The following is a 23,608-nucleotide window of genomic DNA, read 5'->3' on the forward strand; positions in this document are numbered from 1 at the left end:
GCAAAGAAAGTGACTTGTGTGAGGAGGGGTCGGTTGGCAGCAGAGGCGGGGTGGGTGTCGGGCTCTCCACCCCCAGTTCTGTGTTCTCTCTCCCTCTGACTTCCTGCCTTGCATGATGGTCTCAGAGGCTTTCAGAGCATGTCTCTCTTTACAGCATCACACAATGGGAGGTGAGGCGGATAGAGGCCCTTGGTGTCTCCAGTTTCGAGAGGTGCCCCTTCACAGTGGGTAGTGACTGCCTAGGTGTTCCCTTTCGCCGAGGAAGAAGGATGAGAAATGGGATTAAAGCGAAGCATTAGGGGAGGGTTAGGTCAATTATGAGGTCATGCTCTCTTTGGGACATTCTCCTGGGACATGACACTCATCCTCTTGGCATCTTTGATCATTAAGTAGATTCGAAGCCCATGGAATATGGGTAACCAACTAACTTGATTAACATACCTTCCATCATCATCTCCCTTGTATTTAGTGAAGATGGAAAACACCGAAAAGATAGGAACTCCAGCCAATGAATGACTGTCTTGGCCTATACGATCGCATCTGATCAGAACCCACGGCTGATACCCATAACGCTTTCTCGAAGCCACGATCTTTCAATCCTTAACACTGACTGGTGAGGTAGGACAAGTATTATCATGCCTGATAAGGAAACGGGGATTCTGAGAGCTCCAGCGCCTTGCCCAGGGGCAGGAGGCAGACCTGGGCCAGTCTCCTGAATTTGTGTGTCGGCCACCCTGCAAGCTGCTCCTGGGACCTCATTCTTCTGGAGACATGTCTCAGGTTAGAGAGATGATGGATGGGGTGAGCCGTGGTGGGGTGGCAAGTTGGTGGTGGTGGGGCTCTTGAAGACCACTGAGCTTGAGATGAGGTGTGACAGGTGATCGAGACCACTGCAGGGGTCTCGACCGTGTGGTGGACGCAGTGGCACCTGAGGAAGAGGAATGTCTTGGATAACAGCGCTAACAGCATCCACAATAGCATTGACATCCTTCCCAGCTTCATCTCTGGGGCTTCCAAATGCTGCCTGTCACCGTGAGAAAGATAAAAAGCCTTCTTGGTTGGAATCTGGCCAGCTAATCTCAGAGCTCCAGTTCAAGGAGCGGGCCAGATGTGTCCCAGCAAGGAAACACCGCATGTTCGGACAAAGGCTTGTTCAGGTATAAAATATAGCTCTGGGGTAGGTGACAATTCCTACCACATGTGTAGGAAGAGAGGCTTGCAGGCTGGTTAACGTTGGTGTTGCCTTTTCTTCCTCTGGGAACAACATGCTCTCCCTGCCCTGCACATCCCAGGGAAGCTTGGTGTGAGCTCAGTCCTCTCAGCATCTGAGGATTAGCGCATTTTTATTTGGGATCAGCATCCATCTCTGAGCTCCTAGTTAAACCATATTAACTGGAAGGTGCATTTGGGCTTCCTTGATGTTATCTTATGCAGCATGTGGTGCTAAAGGATGAAGCACTGAGTCTGGAACCAGATAGTCCAAATTCTGTCTATGTGACCTCTCGAGACTCCCCATCTGTGAGATCTTCAGGGCAAAGTGTTCATAAGACATTTATAAATGTCTTATAAATGAGCATTCAGTCAATTCATGTTTTTGGCTGAGGGTGTATGTATGAATCAACGTAGGAGCTTTTCTCGAAGTTACAAGCTCATCCTTTTCCTGTTCTTTCACAGGTGTCCTAAAGGAGGGTGTTTGGAGGGGGACTGGGCATCTTCTGTATTGTGAAGATACAAATTATCCGGGTAATTAGGGAACAGCCCAAGCTAAGAATCACCACAAAAAAAATATTGCTGCTGTTGCTTTTTGTTGTTTATAAACAACAGAGCCTAAGGACTTAGGACCTTAATCGTCTGCATATGAACAATTACTGTATAATATCATGTGGCCTTAGCAATCCATTCAAGTAGGTTCTCTACTTGAAAATGATTTAATATTTAGTTTCCTACAACCATTCATATTTTAAAAAATATTTAGTTTATATCCCATTTTGTTCCAAAAAGGATTTGAGACGGTTTTTACAAATCAATTTTTCTACCCAAAATGGACTTTCATTCAGACTGACCTTCATGCCTAATTAGTTTGAATTAAGGAAGTTTTTCCACTTTTGAGTATTAATGTTTCTCCCGAAGTTCATTTCTCTGAACGTGCTCCCCATCTTCTTTTAATTTCTCTCCAAGGACAGATAATGGCAGAAATGGTGAATCGTAATGTGTCTGGGGATCACCTTAACAGAAAAACAGAAACCTCCAGATTTCAGAGGCCGTGTCAGATTCTATCAAAAGGATTTGGCTAAGCAGTCAGAGAGTAAGGCAGTGGAAGGCGGCAAACGGGAATACAAATGAGCTCATTATCATGTCAATTTCCCTGTCCTCAATGACTGCTCCATTTTCACAGGTGCCATAGACCCACCAAATGTTCACCTTTTCCTCCTCAGCAGTAGAATGAATTGCCAGGTAAAGTCACGATCACACAATCTCATTTACCTTACTTTCCTGAAATATTACTTTAGATGGGAAGAAGAGAAGGATTTACCATTTATTGGGCACCTGATATTCTAGGAGTTATTTTGGTTTCAAGCCTTACAAGAAAGTTAAGGAGCTATTTGGGAAGAAGTAATACAATGGGATGGACCAAATGAAAGTTATAAAAAGTGACATAAGCATGTAAATGAATAAAACCCTCTGAATGCATAAAATTACAAGTAGCACTCAGGACTCCGTGGAGTGTGGTCTTGCTAATTCCCACTCCCTCTTGACTAGCACGCCCATGAATTCCCTCATCTGGCTAGGACATGGCCCTGTCTTGGATCCATCTATTGTATTTGGTTCTGTGATCAAGTCACATAGCGTTGGTTACTTTCTAAAATATAGCCTATAAAGTAATTACAAAGGGTGCACAGACATTCTGTTTACAGGAGCTGGAAGTGTGGTGTGCTCCTCACTGAATTTTGAATTCTCTAGCTCTTGCCATTGCTAATTCCCTGAGAGCCAGCATCTCCTAATCCCTGGCTCATGAAGGCAAAGGGTTGCTTGGGCTGTACCAGCGCCCTGCAGTCTGGGCCCTTCCAACTATTCCAGTTCCATATTAATTGGTTCATTTGAGGCATTCCATAAACATGGAGTCATAAGCACGAAAAGGAGCTATTATTATTATTTGAGATATTTGTACACTTATTGTTTCTCCTGTTAGTATGGGGGAAAAGTCCCCATTTAATTGTATATCAACTAAAATTCTGTATATCAACAAAAATTGTGTATCAACTAAAAATCTTTAAGAGTCCATGACTTCTTAGTTGTCACCAGATCCTTTTTTTCCATATGAACTATGAAATAGATATTTGTGAATAGCTCACAAGACTTATCTTGTCTTTCTTTTCCAGATCCTAAATGATTTATTTTTTAATTGATTTACATTTTTTTTTCAGATGGCTTGTTGAATAAAGAAGGATTATTGAAAGGAGCATTTCTTTTACAGGGTTAAACTGATTTGGTTATAGTCTCTATGTTCTTTTTAGTTTCACTTTCTATCATTGTATAATTACATGGCAAATCTAATGGGCCTTTTATGTAATATCTCTCTTGTCAACACTGTTGAGAAGCATCAGTGTCCACTCAGGTCTCCACTATCCATCCACCCTCTGTGGGGCCCCCATTCCATAGGTGGAAGAAACAGCCCAGCATTCAACTCCTTCCAACCTAAGTTATTCCTGAGAAACAGTTGCTTCTGTTAGGATTTCGAAGGGGACAAATCCATAGTCACCTATGATTACTTACTCCAATTAATTACATTCATAAGGAAGAAATTTAATATAACTTTTTGGACAATTCGTATCCATCTTTTCTCAGTCTAGATCCCTGTTTATCAACTGTGAGCTGCAGCATATTCATTAATGGGTTGAAATAGATTAAGTGGATCATGGTTGGCATTTTAAAAAAGGAGTAAAATAAAATGAAATAGCAAAATGTAAAATTGTCTTATGGAACTTTGTTTCAGGGGTATGTGTGTGTGTGTGTATGCGTGCGCGCATGTGTGGTGTACTGAGAAGGGGTATGGTCTTGTGTATCATGGTGAAAAATATTTGAAAAGCACTGATTTGAATGACTTCTTTAAAATTGTATTCCTCACACTTCAAAGTTCCAGAAAAGGTGCTTGAAATGGTTACAAGATAGAGGGGCCCCCATCACTAATTAAAAAAGCATTTTTTGTTGTATGTGTTGGGGGTACTTCATAAGATTTCATTGGGAGAAAGTATTCTGCTTCCAAATTTAAAAAAGTTTGGAAGCCACTGGTTTATAGCAACAAGATGTTGATCATCTCTCTATTTAGAATTGCACTGCTCCTCCTAAGAAACAATTATTCAATGCCCCCAGCCTTCTTCCAGGCTTAACATTCCTACTTGTTTCAATGTTGATTGTATTTTTTGCAACCTTTCTATAATTCCTATTATGCCTGTGGGGCCCCTTTCTTATTTCTCCCTACTTCCCCAAATTTCAAGATCTGGGGCTCAGTTGTCATTGTAATGTTGCCTAGTCAGGGTATCACAACCTTGCATAGGTTTCTACCTCCTACAGCATAGAGCAGCCTTTCATTCTACTGCATCTTCCAAATCTGGGTAAGGCAATTTTTACTCAAATAGCAGCCACATAAAGATGAGCCATACCCACCTGACTTTCTCTGTTATCTCTTTCCTCCCCAGCTTGTGACATAAAGGACCTGTGGTTTTCCTGGCTGTTTGGATTCTTACCAAAGATAAGGAATGTTGAATTGAATCACAAGTCAACTGAATAACATGATTTTAGGCTTAAAAGGGACATAACTATCATCTACTCAAGCTTGATTATTTGTGTGTGTGTTAGGAAACTGAGGCCCAGCTCACTAGCCCAAAGCCACACAGCCTATAAATTCACATTCCCTTCTGCTCAAAGACCTCATTCAAAAGTACTATGACTTTGTTTAACTAACCAACATTTATTGAGCATAAGAGATTTGTACCCTAAGCAGAGGCAGTAGAATTTTTAAACTGCAATCCAATATAGGTAAACACATATATAATCAAGCACATAAATAATAAAAATTGGCACAAAACAGTACATACCTTTACAACAAGGGGTGCACTTTTCTGTTTTCTATTCTATTCATGTCCTAGGCACATGTCAGGTGCTATAGCACAGATATCCAAAGACTAACTTTAAATGAGATAGAAGTTTATTACTATCCTATGAAATAATTCAGTGATAAGCAGTTGACAACTGGCTGGATGGTTTTGCCTGATAAGCCATTTGAAGACACAGTTCCTTATATTTTGTTGGTCTCCTCTCTCTAGATGGTTGTCCTTATCAAGTTGGTTGGATTTAGTTCATCACACATCTACATTCTAGCCCACAGAGAAGAGAAAGGGAAAGTCCAGACCAAATAGTTTTGTCTTTAGGGCACAGCCTGGATGTCGCTTACAGTTTGCTTCTTCCCACATCTTACTGGCCCAAATTTAACCATGTGGCAGTACCTGCAAATTTATCCTAGTTTGTCTAGCTAAAACTCAGGATATATTTCTGGAAGAAGAAAGAGTGAATGGGTACTTGTAAAGAAGTGATGTTTGCCACTACTCCATTTCATTCCCTTCCAAACTTGCTGGTGACTACTTACTAAGTCAATTGCATAATCCATTAATTGGCCACAACATGTGGTTTAAAAATAATTGTCCTCCAGTGTGGTAGGCTACATGTTATGAATAACTTTACCCAGCCAGCTTAGCAGGAGAAATTTAAAAATATATCTCTTCAAAATAGTATTCACATTTTAGCTAGTTTTAATTTTTACCAAAATTATACAGGTACAGAGTTGCAAAGGCCAAATAGTCTTGCAAGTCCCCAGAATCATCTCCATCACTTTCAATTTTTTCCAGGATGTATTGTCAACTCTGAAAACTGACTCTCTTGAGACTCACCTGCATATATTCATAGGATATGTTTCTATTTCTAATTTCTACTCCTTGGTATTTTAGTTTTAGGCATTATTTATTGATTTTCCACTATAGAAATGAGGATTTCCTCCTCTCCCCATCACTACTCACCCTGCACATACTTCTTATCCTTTCAAATTTCCAGTGTAGTCCTATAATCTTGGTTATATCAGTATTCAGTGTTTACATTATTATGACTGCAAATTAATTCACCAGTGCTTCCTGTGTTCTTCTAGGATTAATTTTCTTTCTGGCACAGTCTTTTGTATATTCTTGTTATTGCCTTTTCTAAAACCTTACTGAGTGCTCTATATCCTTATTGCTAATTCATCTGCCCAATTTTCCTCCCAGATTTGTAAGTCTCCACTCAGTCCTTGCAAATTTATTAGGCATTGTATGGACTTCATCTTCTTGAGGGAGACTTTTCCAGAGTCTTCTGCTCTGCTCCCATCTGGACCAAATGGCTAAAGAGGTATGATCTCGGATTCTCCCTTCACCATCCTCTTAGGGATACTCTCCAGCTTCCTCATGGGCTGAATACACTATTTTTTGGATTCCTTTTTTTTTTTTTTAACCCTTCACTCTAGTGGAGCATATCCTCCAGCAATAACCTGGACAAAGGTGTAAGTAAAATAAATGCATTGAGATCTTGCATGTTTGAAAGTGTCTTCATTCTATCCTGACACTTAGTTCATAGTTTGGTCATAAAATTCCAGGTTAGGGATAATTTTCTTTCAAAACGTTGAAGATATTGCTCTATTGTCTTCTAGCTTTTGGAGTAGTCATGGAGAAGTCTGATATTACTCTGATGCTTCATTCTTTGTAGAAAACCTGGTTTTTCTTTCTGAAACTTTCTAGGCATTTTGTCTATCTTCAGTGCACTGAAATTTTACAGTGGCATTCCTTTTTTTTTTACTTCAATTTTTTATTTTTATTTTTTTTACATATTTTTTTTAAATTGGAGTTCAATTTGCCAACATATAGCATAACACCCAGTGCTCATCCCATCAAGTGCCCCCCTCAGTGCCTGTCACCCAGTCACCCCCACCCTCCGCCCACCTCCCCTTCCACCACCCCTTGTTCGTTTCCGAAGTTAGGAGTCTCTCATGGTCTGTCTCACTTTCTGATATATCCCACTCATTTTTTCTCCTTTCCCCTTTATTCCCTTTCACTATTTTTTATATTCCCCAAATGAATGAGAATATATAATGTTTGTCCTTCTCTGATTGACTTATTTCACTCAGCATAATACCCTCCAGTTCCATCCATGTCAAAGCAAATGGTGGGTATTTGTCGTTTCTAATGGCTGAGTAATATTCCATTGTATACATAGACCACATCTTCTTTATCCATTCATCTTTCGATGGACACCGAGGCTCCTTCCACAGTTTGGCTATTATGGACATTGCTGCTATAAACATTGGGGTGCAGGTGTCCTGCCGCTTCACTGCATCTGTATCTTTGGCGTAAATCCCCAGTGCAATTGCTGGGTCATAGGGCAGATCTATTTTTAACTCTTTGAGGAACCTCCACACAGTTTTCCAGAGTGGCTGCACCAGTTCACATTCCTACAGTGGCATTCCTTGATGGAGATCTATTTTTATTCATCCTTGGGAGTACCCCAGGATCCTGTAAATCTGGAAAATAGCAATAATTTTATGAATCATTTTCTCCCATCACTTTTTTTCTGTTCTCCCTTTTTTCGGGGATTCTGATTATTGTGCTATGTGGCCTACTGGACTGATCTTTTAATTTTATAATTTTTATTTGCTATTTTTCTTCTTTTTTTGTCTTTGTGTTCTTCCTATTATCTTAGCTTTATCCTTCAACACCGCTGATAATTTTTTTCTGACATCAGTTTTTAAAAATTTCCAAGGTTTTTTTCCTTCTCTCTCTCTTTGTTCTTTGAATGTTCCTTTAAAATAATTTAAAAAAATCTTTTTAAAGATTTTATTTATTTATTGGAGAGAGAGAGAGAAAGAGAGAGAGAGAGAGTGAAGGCCAGGCATGTGCATGAGTAGTGGGGAGGGGAAGAGGAAGATGAGCCCAAGTCAGATGCTTAACCGACTGAGCCACCCAGGTGCCTCTCAAAGCTCCTTTTATAGAGTGTCCTGTTCAGGTTTCCTTTATCTCTGTGAAGACACTAATGCTTTTGTGGAGGGAGTTTGTTATTTCTTCTAGTATGGTCTCTGCTTCCTTCAAGTTGCTTTTATCCTGGCTTTTGTTCTCTGAATCTACTTTTGATGATTTTATCTGATGTCTGGTGACATTTGGCTGTCTGTTCAGATTCTAGAATGGGGCTATAAAACTCCAGTTGAAAACCGTGGGGACGCCCAGGTGGCTCAGGGGTTTGGCACCTGCCTTCTGTCCGGGGTGTGATCCTAGGGACCTGGGATCAAGTCCCACGTGGGGCTCATTACACAGAGCCTGCTTCTCTCTCTGCCTATATCTCTGCCTCCCTCTGTGTCTCCCATGAATAAATAAATAAAATCTTTAAAAAAAAGAAAAGAAAGAAAAGAAAAGAAGAAAAGAAAAGAAAAAAGAAAAGAAAAGAAAAGAAAAGAAAAGAAAAGAAAAGAAAAGAAAGCTCTGTACCAGGAGGCATTCCCTGTAGGGTGAGCTAGTTGGGACTTTTCTTTGGGGAAATCCAGAAGTCAGTATCTTTAGGTCCTTCCGCTGGGGCTGATCAGAAGCTCTACGGAAGAGTCTTCCAATTTCCTGCCTCTTGTAGTCTGAGGACCAAATGGGGAAGAAAGAGGGGTGAGGAGGCAGGGCTACAGGGTCTCAGCATTTACTGCATGAACCTTCTCCTAGTCCTTCTGTTTTCTTGACAGTGCCCCAACCTCAAATGTGCTTGCTGTCCTCTGTCCAGAGGCCTTCTCTAGGGGATAAGACTTCTCTCTTCTGTGAGTTAGTGTGGGAAGGGGCAATTGCTGAGCTTAGCAGAGAAAGGTGGAGATTTGTGCTTCTGACATAGATTTTCAACCAATCCTCCTTCAGTGCTACTTCCAGAGCTACCTGTTCCACCAAGTGGTAAATCTGTATTGGTTCTGAGTTTAAATGAGGTACTTCTGGGGACTTCTGAGTGGCTCAGTGGTTGAGCATCTGCCTTCAGCTCTGGTTGTGATCCCAGGGCCCTGGGATTGAGTCCCATATCGGGCTCCTGCCAGGGAGCCTGCTTCTTCCTCTGCCTATGTCTCTACCTCTCTCTGTGCATCTCTCATGAATAAATAAATAAAATCTTTAAAAAAATAAATTAAATCAGGTACTTCTGTGGCTGCCTTACTCTGGGGTAAGCAGTTTTCATGAATCTGCTGTCAGTTATTACATAAACATCTGCTTTCCAGATTCCAAAATATTATTTTGGTTTTTTCCTCCATTTTATTTCTCCTTGTGGGTTTATTTCCTTAAAAAAAAAAAAAAAAGCAAAAAACAACCTCCCCCCACCTTCTGCCCCAAAACTTATTTCTGTTACATTAGTGGAGATTCTGAAGGAAGCAGAGGATCAATGCATGTGTTCCACTGCTATGTGTAACTTCTATGTTTAGGCCTCTCAGTTTATTTTAAACAAATGGCTTTAACCCTTTCTTAACTTCTCCCCACAATCCTTCAAAAATTAAGTAGTAGTAAAGGAATAAAGAGATTAAGAGTAATCTGATGTTGGTGAACACTGAGAAATGTAGAGAATCATTGAATCTTTATATCGTGTACCTGAAACTAAAAAAAAAAAAAAAATGGAGTATGGTTGTCTAATTTATATGTCATTTCTGTGTTATCTTTCTTCTACTCATAAAAATGCATTTGAACTTTAACAGCCCACTTGTGGCTAGTAGAGGGGGAGGAAGAAAATGGATGGGAGCTAGTTCACCCTCAGACTCAATTTTCATCTCTTCTATTACTGAATGTGATTGTATCTAATATTTTAGAGGATTAACAAGTAAATACAGATCTGAACGTTGAAATTTGTGTAGCTTGCACAGATTTCTTTCTTTTGGCTAGCATTATGAAACATTTGGGGGAAGAAAAACTTGAGAACTCTGCTTTTTAAGGTATCTGACCTTGCTTGGTTATTGGCTCTGAAACTAAGTCAACAGAAGTTGCCATGTTGTTCCTGGGGCTCTGACAAGAAACATGCTTGTGACTGTTTGGCTTTTCTCTTTCATCAGAAGAGATAAGGAACGTCAGACTGTGATAATAAAAACAAAACTGTGAGATCAAGTGGCACCCAAATTTCCAGCATTCACACACTCACGGAAGTGTCCCAAGGAGAATGCCATTGCCTCTCCACATGCCCATCATCATTCTTTCCAGCCAAAAGCAGCATCAGGGGATGGGGTGGTGTTGAAAAAAATGCATGAGATTGGGCATCAAACAGATCCAGAGGTCCCTCATTCAACTTCTGGCTTCATCATGTTAACATCTGTGTGAATTTGTACCTGCTGCTTCGCGGCTCTGAGCGCAACTCCTTATCTGTAAACTAAGGGCAACAACATCTTCTTTGAAGGGTCAGGGAAAGTGCTTGTAAATCTCCCAACACAATGGCTGACCCTTCCTGAGGGCCCAGGGAGGGGTGGTCAGTCCATTATATCGGTAGTGGGTGAAAACAGGGTGATGTCTCATAGAATATGAGGAGCTGTCCCGGCAGCCGGCTAGAGAGCTTCGCAATTGGAGATCTAAAACGAAAAGGAGAGGGAGAAGGAGAAGAAGGAGGAGGAGGAGGAGAAGAAGGAGGAGGAGAAGAGGAGGAGAAGAAGAGGAGGAGGTGGAAGAAGAAGGAGGAGGAGGAGAAGAAGGGGGAGGAGAAGAGGAGGAGGAGGAGGAAGGGGAGGAGGAGGAGCGGAAGAGGAAGAAGAAAGAAGAAAGAAAGAAGGAGAAGGAGAGGAAAAAGAAGGAGGAGGAGAGGAAAAAGAAGGAGGAGGAGAAGAAGAAGAGGAGGAGGAGGAGAAGCAGAAGAAGCAGAAGAAGAAGGGGGAGGAGAAGAGGAGGAGGAGGAGGAGGAAGAAGAAGAAGAAGAAGAAGAAGAAGAAGAAGAAGAAGAAGAAGAAGAAGAAAGAAAGAAAGAAAGAAAGAAAGAAAATAAGAAAGAAAGAAAACAACCAAGGAAAGGGAAAAAAGAAAAAAGCGAGAGAGTCCTCCGTTGGGAATGAGATCTTGTTCCTTCTGGATAGATGGTTCCACGTGGACTATCCCAGATTAGCGTCGCGAGGAGGTGGTGAAGTGGGGCATATAATTCACGCTGCAGTTCATTAGGATGGATCAAGTCTCTGCTTCACAGAAGCCCATCTCTTGGACCCCATTTAAAGAGTGCGCTGAGCCCCGGTGCACACGAACAACAATGTCCCTAGTCACTGCCAGCAAATGACCTTCTTTTCCAGCAATAAACTCCAAAGCCTCCAGAAATTACCGTGGAGTTAATTTTAGCGGAGACATAATAACCAATGAGGCTGTCCGGGGAAAGGCGGAGAAGAAGAATGTCCACGGGCCCACCTTAAGCAGCCCAGAAGCCGCAGCCAGAAGCACTGGGAGGTTTCAAACTTCTCAGGGCTCCCACGACTTTGGGGCGTGCATGTGCATCTGTACGGAATGTCTGCGTGTGCATGCGTGGAGGAAACACGCGTAGATGCAAGACATCCATTCCCAAGTGCCAGAGGCTCTGGCCCGGCTGTCAGAGGGAGGTAGGATGGAGGGGAGGGACATGACCCCGACCCCCCCAACCCCGCGATGGAAATTGTAGGCCCAGGTCCCAGATGGAGACTTTCCATCTCCTCTCCTGGCCCAGACTCTAGATGCAGAAAACACCTGTCCTCCAAGCTGTGAGAAAGCCACGAGAAGGACCAAGATTGCCTTGACCTTTTGTTCGGAAAGCCTTGAAAAAGAATCCATTTGTGAAGCTGAAAAACCAGGTATAAAAGAAAAAGAAAGAAAGAAAGAAAGAAAGAAAGAAAGAAAGAAAGAAAGAAAGAAAGAAAGAAAGAGAAAGAGAGAGAGAGAAAGAGAGAGAGAGAGGAAGGGAGGGAGGGAGGGAGGGAGGGAGGAAGAGAGAGAAAGAAAGAAAAGAAAGAAAGAAAAAGAAAAGAAAAGAAAGAAAAGAAAAGAAAAGAAAACAAAGAAAAAGGAGAGAAAAACAACAAAACACAACCCTTGGTCTTTCGCTTGCCTAAACCAAACTGTTATTAACTGTTTGTCTTCTAATAGCCATAAAATAAGCTTCCTCTGGATGGGATTCCCTTGGGTCTGAAGCCACGGGTTTTAACAAGAGACAGCTGCCCTCTCAAGCAAGATGCCCTCTTAAATAGCTTCCTCTGTATTTGTTCCTCCTTTAATTAACCACCATTAGCAGGTTGCCTCCTTTCGCTGCTGCTCACGTGGAAGGGTTCCACAGGGCACAGAAGTTAACTTAGAGACGCGTAGAGGTGAGTCAGCGGAGGAGGAGCCGCGTAGACAGGGCCACCATGTGGGACTTAGGGGAGAAGTTGCAAACGCCCGGCCATTCGCTTTCGAGTCACACGTGAAGTTCTTTTTAACATTTTTTTTTAAAGACTTATTTATGATAGAGAGAGAGAGAGAGAGAGAGAGAGAGAGAGAGGCAGAGACACAGGAGGAGAGAAGCAGACTCCATGCCGGGAGCCCGATGCGGGACTTGATCCCGGGACTCCAGGACTGCACCCTGGGCCAAAGGCAGGCGCCAAACCGCTGAGCCACCCAGGGATCCCCTGACGTTCTTTTTAAAGACGAAAGCGCTTCTTAAAACAAGGGCAACCTGTGTCTGATAAATGGGAGCACAGGGGGCTGTATCACCGCCACAAACCTCGCAGCCTTCATTGCTGCACTGGTGAAAGCTGAGAAAGGAGTAGAACATTATTTATAGTGATCGTTACTAAGTAAATCATTGGGGGAAAAAAAAAGGCTCTCTAAATGTAATATTTCCCTTTTAAGAAGCCCTCCCGAATTAAAGGGGCTTTGCGATGGAACATGAACCATATTGCAGGGAGAGAGACAGAAGCCGTCTTGATTAATGCCCACGATTATCAGCGATGCAAATCACTTTCACTTATTAAGTCTTGTTTAATATCCTAATGAAGGCTTCTGAGCAGATTTGGTAATTCCAGGGAAAGTGACTGTGAACTAATGCCCTTTCAGCATGTTGAGAATGAGCAGTACTATAAAGAAAACCTCATTTACCATAATTCCTCCCCTGCCCGGGACCCTTTTCTCAGCTTCTACTTCGCAGCAGGAGACAATTAACCTTTTCAGTGCCAGAAGTGATTCCCAGCACATTCCAGCTGCGAAGGCCAGCCGGGTCAGAGGAAGACGGAAGTTCTCTTTCGTTTTCACTTCCATAGAACAGTTCTAAGAAACTGGACTGCCGAGTAGGGGTTTAAAATGTCGCTGCTGGTTGTGTTATCTGACTTGGGCAGAGGTGGTATCTTGCACCCTACCAAAGTCGTTTAAAATGCCAACCCCAGCCAGGGTGGCATTGCTTATTCAGCTCAAATCAAAGACTGCCAGAAATGAAAGCAGATTTGCCAAAGAAAAGCCTGTTCCACCCTGAAATGCTGGGCTTCCTTTGTGATCTGTCAGGAAGTAGGTTTTATTGAGGTTGAAAGTCTGGGAGGTGGTGATTTAGGGATTTGCCTTGGGCTTTCGTGTGCAGCTGTGCTCCCATTTGGGGGCTCCGCTGTACTTGGGGTCGGCCGAGACGGGGGGGGGGGGCTGGGGCCTGTGCTGGGCCCTTCTCTGTCTGGGTGGCTGCACCCATTTGTTGGACAGGTAGTGACTTCCCAACATGACCACTTCTTGTTTCCGGAGGCAGTAGGTAGAAGTGAGGGGGAGAAGGACCCCGCTGGGGCAGATGGCTGGTTGGTTGGCTGGGGGTTTCCTCTCCTCATGCCCCTCTGAGGGCCTGGGTGAGCACCTTCATTGAGCAATCCCCTCTGATTTCAGGAATCCTCTTTCATATCTCTCAGCCTGGCTATGGCAACCCATGTCCTGGTATAAAAGAAGAAGGCTTTGCATTGGGGTTAAGACAGAGAACGAACCAGGCAATTTCCTGGAATATGAAATAGCTCCAAACTGGCCACTTACTTAGGAACTGACATGAACTTCTCCTCCTCGTCCTAACTGGGTCCAAGTCCAGGCTAAACAGCCCCCCACCCCCACCGCCAGTAAAGGGACACACATGAAAGTTTCTCATTTCATAGCATGAGTGCACTAAGACTTACTCATGGCAGATAAAAGAAAACCATCACACATTTTGTTCTTCCTAAAGATTTTCAGGGTAGGAAGGAATGGGTTTAGGTGAGAGATGAAGAGAGTGAGGGTTTGGGGGATGAAAAGCTGATTCTTGGTGAAAGAGGAGGACAAAATATTGGGATGCGATCTGGGTCAACTTTGCACTTCCAGACCCCAGGTGGGAAGAGATGCTGCCCACTGAGTCCATTCTCCTGGAGGTGGAGGTGGGCCCCATCCGGCGCGAGTGCTGGCGAAGGGCGATAGCAAGGCAACACGACTGTGGGTTAGAGTACGGATTTCAGAGCTCACTGGAGCCATCAGGAGCGTTTATCATCTCACCCTGTTGCTCTGGTTCCAGATTCACGCTTCCAGCTGCTCCACCCCTCCCCTCACGCCTCTGGGCTTTTTTCTTCACTCTGTGCTTCTCATCTTTTAGCATGCTGGGGACTTCACTCATTTGACTTGTTTACTGCTTAATTCCTGTCTTCCCTGCTAGAACGGTAGCACCACCGTGGATCTGCGTGCAGCTACATGCTTGTAACCGCGCACCGGGCAAGTGCTTGGGAAAGACCAGCTGAGAGAAGGAGGAGTTTGGGGGTTACAAGGCCTGAGTTTCTCTGGGGCACGAAGGATGGGTTTTCGACTTAGAAGGTGAAAGACTAGGTTCATGCTGGCTTGACCATGTTTAAGCCACAGCGCACTGGAGACCTTTGACGGACAGTTTACACTCTGAGCCAACAGATCTTCATCCCTAGAAGGAGGATGGACGTGACCCACGGGCCTGAGTTTGTCTGTGGCACAGCAGAAAGGTGGCTGTGGTAATGCTGTGAACACCAGGAGGTATTTTATGGGTCTGGGGTGTTGTAATCAGTCGGGACGGGCCTATAGCTACTTCATTTTATTTAAGGCTCATTTTCTCATTCTCCTTTTTCTGTACTCAAAGCTCACATGTCTTCTTCTCTGTGAAATGTTCCCTGATCTTCCCAGACAGAATTCCGCCCCCCTTCCTCTCTGCTCCCTTATCCAGCCTGACTCATTATCATGTCCATGTTGTGCGTCTCTCTGAATCCACAGCAACGATAACTCAGCTAACGTTCATTGAGGATCCACGACATGCCAGACGCTGCTTTAAATGGGTTACGTGAACTCATTTCAAGCTCAAACAAGCCATTTTACGGATAGGAGAGCTGAGGCATGGAGAATTAAATTAATATGCCCTAAGGCATGCTGTTGGGAAGCGGATGGTCAAGATTTGAACCCGGGCAATGGGCTCTAGCCTTCCCATTCTGTGTCCATGGCCCTTTGGGCTGTGGGGCACTTTGCACACAAAGAAGAGTCAATGTTAGAGAAGTGGGCACATCTGTGGCATCAGGCGCTGTTTTCTGCCTGCCTACCTGCCAAGTTCTGAAACCAAGTGAAAAATGGGTGTGAGGATGCTTTCTTTGTATGTGAAGAAGCACTAAACACTTAGGTTATTGCTATAATTAAATAGTTTTAGAAAATGATTTGTTATTTTAGAGAAGAGAGAGAAAAAGTGAGTGAAGGGGCACATGAGTGGAGCAGGAGGGACAGAGGAAGAAGCATAGGCAGGCTCTACGCTAAGCACGAAGCCCAACACGGGGCTTGATCCCAGACCCTGAGATCATGACCTGAGCCAACACCAAGAGGTGGATGCTCAACTGACTAAGCCACCCAGGCGCCCCTTCAATTAAATAGTTTTGATGACAGTGAAAGTAGAAATGTCTAGAACATGGTTAAAGAAGCATCTATGAAAATATTCACCATCTGTTCTTAGGCAGTTTTGTAAAAGCTCTGTGAAATGGCTCACAGATTTCTAGACTTCTCTCTTGATCTCCTGCCAAACTTTCAGGTTAATGAGATCTGGGCAACTTTGCTTCCACCTCACTCCGAATCTTTTTTTTTTTTTTCTTTAAACCTTGTATTTCTTTTATTTTTAAAAATTGTGGTAAAATACACACGCCATAAAATTTACCACTTGAACTGTACAGTTCATTAAGTATAGTCACCCTGTTATGCAACCATCACCACCACCCATCTCCAGAAATTGCTTCTCTTCCAAAGTGGAAACTTTGTATCGATTAAACAATAACTCCCACAGCCCCTAGTAACCACCATTTCACTTCCAGTTCTATGAATTTGACTACTCTAGGTGGCTCATTTAAGTGGGATCATACAGTAAAATCATCCAGTGGAGTCATATCTTTCTGTGACTAGCTTATTTCACCTAGCATAATGTCTTCAAGATTTACCTAGGTTGTAGCAGGTGTCAGAATTTCCTTTTTTTTTAAGGCTGAATAATATCTCAGTGTCTGTGTGAATGTATTACATTGTTTTATATATACATACATTAAAATGTATATTATAATATTCACACACCACATTTTGTTCATCTATTCATCTGTCAGTGGACACTTGGGTTTCTTCTGCTTTTGACCATAATGAATAATGCTGCTATGAACATGGGTATACAAATATCTGTTTGAGTCCCTATTTAAATTCTTTTGGGTGTATACCTAGCAGTGGAATTGCTGGATCATGGGGCAATTCTATTTTTAATTTTTTGATGAACCACCAAACTGTTGTCTACAGCAGCTGCACCATTTTACATTCCTACCAGCAGTGAACAAACGTTCCAATTTCCCCACATCCTCACCAACACTTGTTATTTTCTGGTTTTTGATAGTAGCCTTCCTCAAGGGTGGGAAGTGGGTCATTCTGAATCTTTGAATGATTGTTTTACTTGCTTATCTTCTATATCTCTGAATTATTTTTCACCTTGAAGAAACAATATTGGCCACATTAGACTATCATCTTGAATGTCTTCATTCTTCTTCTTCTTTTTTTTTTTTTTTAAGTCTAGCCTTCAAATAGATAGACAAACATGTGCTAGTTACTGTCCTAGGTGCTGGAAAACCCCGGTGAGTTGGACCACTGTAGGTCTCAGCTCTCTAGGAGTTCAAGGTTGAGTTTGGTCACTTAACACATAATTATGGTGGTTTGTTACCCAAAAGTACAAATTATCCCATTTATAGCAACCTTTGAAACATTTCATTTCAGTTGTATGTGACACAAGCTTAATTACAGAACCCTGAAATTCTTACTTCTAATAAAGACCCAAGTTTCCTAGATGCATGAGGGTTTGGCTATATAGGCCCCTTGGATTTTTTGTTGGTTTGTCTGTTTTGTCTTTTTAAAAAATCAATCTTATTTCTTAAAATAGTTTTAGATTTACTACAAAGTTCTTATAGAGAGTGTCCATAAATCCCATACCCTGTTATTAATATCTTACATTAGTATGGTATATTTATCACAATTAATGAACCAATACTGATACATTGGTATGGACTAAAGTTCATAGTTTATTCAGACTCTCCTAATTTTTACCTAATGTCTTTTTTCTGTTCCAAGACTCCTGTCTAAGACACCACATTATGATTAACTGTCATGTCTCCTTAGGCTCTCCTTGATTGTGACAATTCCTCAGACGTCCCTTGTTTTTTACTACCTTTAACAATTTTGAGGAGTACTGGTATTTTGCAAATTATTTTTTTATTCGGATTTATCTGATGATTTTCTTATGATGAGACTGAGGTTGTGGGTTTTGGAAAGTAGATCAGAGAGGTAAAGTACATTTTCATCACATCATATCAAGGGTATAAATCAACATAATTTATCACTCATGATGTTGACCTTGATTGTTTAGCTGAGGTCAAGTATTTATTTACATCAGCATGACTCATGGATATTTATTTTATACTTTGTGTCATAACCCAGTACTATTTTGTTTATTTTCTTGCTGAAATTGTTCCAGCTTTGGCCATTGGGAGCAGTTTTAGCTGGCGTGTGTGTCCCTTTGACATACTTCCATACCACTGTGGGTTTTTTGGTTTGCTTGTGTTTGAGCTCTTTCTTCTTTCTGGCACTGCAAGGTACTCCAGGCTCATCTTGTCTATCCCCTGCCTGAGTCCTCAAATCAGCCTCTTCCCCAAGGATCCTGGGTTCCTTTTAATGGAGAACGGCACTAGACACAAAGGTCTGGGTGCTCTCGTGGCTCCTGGAGTGCCGTTGCATTTAGGTCCTCTCAGTTGACAAAGAAAATATATGCGTGTAAATAGGCCCTCAGTTTTGATGATGGCTTTTAGCACTTTGGACGAAAATAATTGATGAAATATATTAGATTTTTTTTTTTTGCATTCAGGACAGAATATAGCCAATATAATTTAACCTGTTCTTGGGAACTGAGGTATTTATCTTGAGTGCTATTTATTTGGCCATGATTCCAACAAGCTTTGGAAGAGTGTTTATGTACACACCATGATGCCTTGGTGTTGTGCTATTTGAATTCTGCTCCAGCTTTTTGTAATCTTTCTAACTTCTTTTCCTCTTGGTGTCTTTAATTCCCTCCTCTGCTTTCCTCTAATTTATTGTTTGTGATCTGCTATCTTCTCATAATCAGGTTCTCAGACTGGGTTTGGTCAACATGTGCATCATGTAAAGGCTAAGAGGTACTGACTATGGATCTGAGGTCCACTCTAATAAATAAAATGAATCTTGTAACACCAATTTTAGACTATGCAGAAAAATATCTTATCCTTACTCGCTGTTTCTCTGCTGTGCTGCAAAAGTACTGAATAGGTTAGGTTGAACATATGTTTTAATGTGAATACCAAACACAGGTGGGATGCTAGTTTGTTTAGGGGGTTCTGTGTCCAGACCCTCAGGTGGCTTCGGGAAGGTTCTAAGTGCAGGGAAAGGAGCAGTAGCCTTGAAATGCATTTGAACTCTGGCCTTGTTGCTCTGCCTCGGGCAAGCCACTCAACCTGTTTGGGTCTAAGTTATCTGACAGTACATGAAAGAGTTGGCCTAGAATCTCTAGGTCCCTTTCCAGCTTTAACATCCTGTGACTTCTGAGTGAGCTTATTCATCTTAGGTGAATAATGTGGTTAAATGGGCTCCAGAGCATCTAATCTCAGTTAAGCTGCCTTTAGACTGAGTGACCTTGGGAAAGTCTCTCTAAAAATACCTACATCAGAGCCACACATGTGTGCATGTAGGCACTTATTATGTAATAAAGGAGGCGCAACAAATTGAGAGTGGACAGTATCAGGAAAACTGCCTCACTGAATAAAGGAAAATAAAGCAGGATTTCCAATAAGGTCACTCCGTAAATTAACTTCCTAAATGAGAAAGATTAAATTATAAGTTTATAGTAGAAAATTTAGGAGACTATCTCTATTATTAAGTGCGGGAAAGGTCTTAAACAAATGTTAGAACACAAACCCTAAGACCAGCAAATAGATAGAATAAATCCCATCATAGTTGGATGTGTGCCAGTGACACGGGTGGATCCGAGCAGTGGGGATAAAAGGGGGTAAACAGAATATGATAAGTATCCAAGTCATTTGCAAAATTAAAAACATAATCACACAAACCAGCAAAATATCTATTTTGTAAGAACATATTCAAATGAAAGGGTAGACTTTAGGACTTTATAGGGAGGAGAAGGGAATGAAAGTGGGTATGGGAATACAAGGGACAGGGGGAGCCTGGCTGTCTCAGGAGGTAGAGTGTGTAACTCTTGATCTTGGGGTTGTGAGTTCAAGCCCCCTTGTTGGGTGTAAACTTGACTTAAAAAGATAAAATCTTAAGGAAAAAAAGAATCAATCACACACACACATCCATAAAAAAAAAAGCAATAAAAAAAGCAAAAAAAAATTGCAGGGTTCTCTGATGACCAGGTGTCATATACATGTATGTGTATATTTGAACATACATATATTTTTAATATATGTTTGCATAAACCCCATGCCCCCTGGACCATGGGCCATAAACCCCCCCTGAAGGTAGGAACTAACCCTTAGCACACAGTAGGTATTTATATTGGTGGGATGAAGGAATGGATGTACATGGACCAAGTCTGTACCAGCTACTTCACTGGGATTTTGTGGAAATAACGTGAGGGAACAAGCATATATACTCACTCAGACTTTAAAAGCTGTTGGCCTGGAATGATCCTTAGAATTTATCTGGCCCAACAGTTACCATACATCTGGATTTCATAGATGGGTTTAAGAAAAGGTGACTGGACTAAAAAAAAAAAAAAGTCATACTCTAGATCAGCCCACTCATCTTTTCTTAAAGCCATGTGTGGGCTCAAAAATCTGTCATTATTATTTTACAAAAGAAAGGGCTTTTTAAAACATCATTGGATTAGATCAATATTAAGTACCATAGGAATTAAAAGAGCCACCGAGATACATTTAGAGTATCAGAACAGGTCTCTGAGTGAAGCTAATAGTTGAACGAGGCCTTGAATGATGACAACACTTCTAATGAAATTATTTAGCTTAATGAAAACTTTACTACCAACTTCCAATTTTTGTTACTTCTTCATGGCGACTACACGGCCACCTGGACTAGGATCATGAACCGCTGAGTTGGTCCGACTTCGTAGAGTGTTTTAGCTCATCCTGGGAGATCTGAGCTATGATCCAAGCCTCTAACTCACAAGAAATCTTTCCCACCTGAACACACTAAGTTCTGAAAGAAGCTCCCAAGATCCAATATGTCCTGCTGGAAAATTCCTTCTTGTTTTGGCCAGCCCTGAGTCAGCTGGCAGATATTTAAAAAGAAAATTTCTTCTGATCCATCGAAGGGCAAGAGGTGCTTTGAACTCAGTCTGGAGAGGAACTTCGTTATGTGCACATCCCAGACCTGTTGCTATAGCGCCTGCCATAAATGAGTCACAGGGGAAACACAGTGGGACCTGGTGACAGCTATATGTGCAGATCGACACTCGGTCACCCAGCCAGCCGACAGTGATAAGCTTCCCCTCGGCCATAAACCTGACCCAGCTGTGGGGTGTGAGCAAACCTGTGTAAAGGGAGAGAGAAGGTCTATTTCCTATTGGCATGGAGTCCTTTTGAACCTTGACCTTCCTCAAACTGTCCTGATTTGATAAATGCAGGGTACCAGAAACTGAAGGGAATGAGCAACAGAAGGCAGGGCATCAAACTTCTAAAACCACAGACCTCAGAATGAGATAGGGAGCAGCTCTGCCACTGCAAGTAGAGCAAGACAGACGTGCAATCTAGAAAATGTACCAGTGCTGGGCCCTCTGGAGGCGTGTGCTGTGGGTAGACGAATAGGGGAGGTGATTCCTTCATCTCCTGTGATTCACTTTCAAATATGCCAGTTCATCTATAATTAACAAGAATAAAGACACCAGAGAGACCTTTAAGTATTGTTCATGTTTCTGACACATCCCGATGGGGCCTAAGGAAGAGGAACTTCTGGCAGACAAGTTAGGGGCATTACAGCTGTTTCTTATCATGTTAACAGCTACCTGAGTAATGGCTGTGAAAATAAGGTGGCCAACAGTTTTGAACTACTGAGAACTCCTGTAGGACCAAACCAAACTTTTAGAAAGTAGCACCAAGAACTCAGAAAGAGCTATAGGTAGGCATCAGGTGTGCATGCACACAGTCCCCCGCACACACTCAGAAGCAACTTCCTGTCCACAGAAGCTGTGTGGACAGAGGCAAGGGGATAGAGAAAGTTCAACTCAGAAGCAGAAAGAAAAACAGTAAGATTTGGGTATTGTGTTATTCAAATTGACAGATTATATTTGTAACCTCCCTCTGTCAATTTATGTATATTTTTTGGAGGGGGGGAAGAATACATGTTTTCCACATTAAAGACTTTCATAGGACTCAAAGAATAAATTTAGGAAAGATACACCAGTGGGATAAATGACAGGATTGGTGAGGAATTAACTTCAAGAGAGGCAGAGGGGATGTTATAGGAGGAAGGGATCTGGGCTGGTAGGGACACAGAGCCTTCAGAGAGCCACCTCTCCCTCCCTGCGCTTTGGTATTCTGAAGGCCAAGGATAATCTACACAGCTTAATGGCCTTCATGGCTCATGTTCTCTTCCTTTAGATTCACTCAGTAGATTACTGTCAATTTAATTCTTCTAAATATGATTCGGATATATAGTTTTTTTGCTCACATTTCTCCTATGGTTCTTCTTTAGCCATTAATAAAATACTTTTCTAGCTCTATATGTTGTTCTCCATACTTTAAACTACCTGCGTTCCATTGACTAAAGCGGTTCTCCCTGGACTATTTTTTGCTCCTGACCTTCCTTCCTGATCAATGCCCACCTCCTAGGAGCTCCAGCCCATCTTCCAAGGCCAATTTCAACTACTGCCTTGTCTTGATGCCTTATCTGATAACCCTGATCTTGCCTAATGGACCTTTTAATTCCTAGAGTAATTTATATTTACCTGAAATTATTTATGTAGAATTAAATTCTATCTATACAATTATGTAATATGGATAAATAATGGTATTAATGATCATCTATATTTATTTATAATTGTTATCAATATGTAAACTATGCCATTGAACATATTTCCCTGTGAATTATAAGCAAGGGTAACTTCATATAGTATCCTTTCTACTCGATTGAAAAGTCCCTGTCTGGGTCTTTCATATTTGTGTGTCTCTCTTTTTTTCCTTCACTTTTTTTTTTATTGTGAAATGTAGCAGGTGATGATAAAAGTGCATACAACCTCACTATACTGCTTAATACATTATTAAAATAAAACAGCAAGTAACCAGCCCCAGGTCAAGAAATAAAACATTGCCAAGACCTCAGAAGCTCTCACCTTTTGCCCTCTTCTGCTCCTTCCCTTCCTGCTTCACCTCATTCACTTCCTTCTCCTCTTTAGCTCCTGCCAGAGAAGCTTGGGCTTAGCAAGTCGGGAAGTATATGAAGAATAAAGGAACAGACGATGAGGTAGGTTCATTCCCCTACTTAATGGTGGGTCAGAAATCCCTTTGTACAGCAAACATGAATATTCTACAGTCCTAGTTGTCAGATTTTATATTTTTAATTTTTTGAAGATGTTATTGATTTATTCATGAGAGAGAGGCAGAGACACAGGCAGAGGGAGAGCTCCCCATAGGGAGTCTCCCCATGAGGGACTCGATCCCAGGACCCTGGGATCCCACACTGAGCAGAAGGCAGATGCTCAACCACTGAGCCATTCAGGTGCTCCCCAGTTGTCAGTTTTTAAAAAGCACCCACAGGGTGTGGGATTCTCAGCACCGTGGGAGCAGAGTCTTGAGCAAGGGAAGGCACTGCTTTGTTCAGCTGTATTGTGAACTGTCAGGAAGTTGGAAATCGCAGCTCCCTTTGGGGATTATCACAGGGGCCTAACTAGAGCCACACAGGCACCTGGTTCTAGGGAACAGCAGCCAGGGAAGGGGTCAGGCTGCAGCTGGGCTCCCAAGAAAGTTGCAGAATCCTGAGGTTGAACACGTCTTGCAGGATTTCTCAGAAGCCCCCACACCAGAGAGAGTACCTCAGAGCGATCCCAGGGTAATAGA

General features: G+C 42.1%; 1 long non-coding RNA gene across 1 annotated transcript in view; it reads left to right on the forward strand.

The window, feature by feature from the left end:
• The window catches only part of LOC140634764 (uncharacterized), a 31,080-nt gene extending 8,065 nt beyond the window's left edge, over positions 1 to 23,015 (forward strand). Inside the window, exon 3 of the long non-coding RNA XR_012032146.1 lies at positions 22,948 to 23,015. This is a non-coding gene — a long non-coding RNA (uncharacterized lncRNA). The remainder of the gene's footprint in view (positions 1 to 22,947) is intronic.
• The last annotated feature ends 593 nt before the right edge of the window (positions 23,016 to 23,608 follow it).

Source organism: Canis lupus, chromosome 6 (assembly GCF_048164855.1).
Source record: "Canis lupus baileyi chromosome 6, mCanLup2.hap1, whole genome shotgun sequence".
Lineage (NCBI taxonomy): Eukaryota > Metazoa > Chordata > Mammalia > Carnivora > Canidae > Canis > Canis lupus.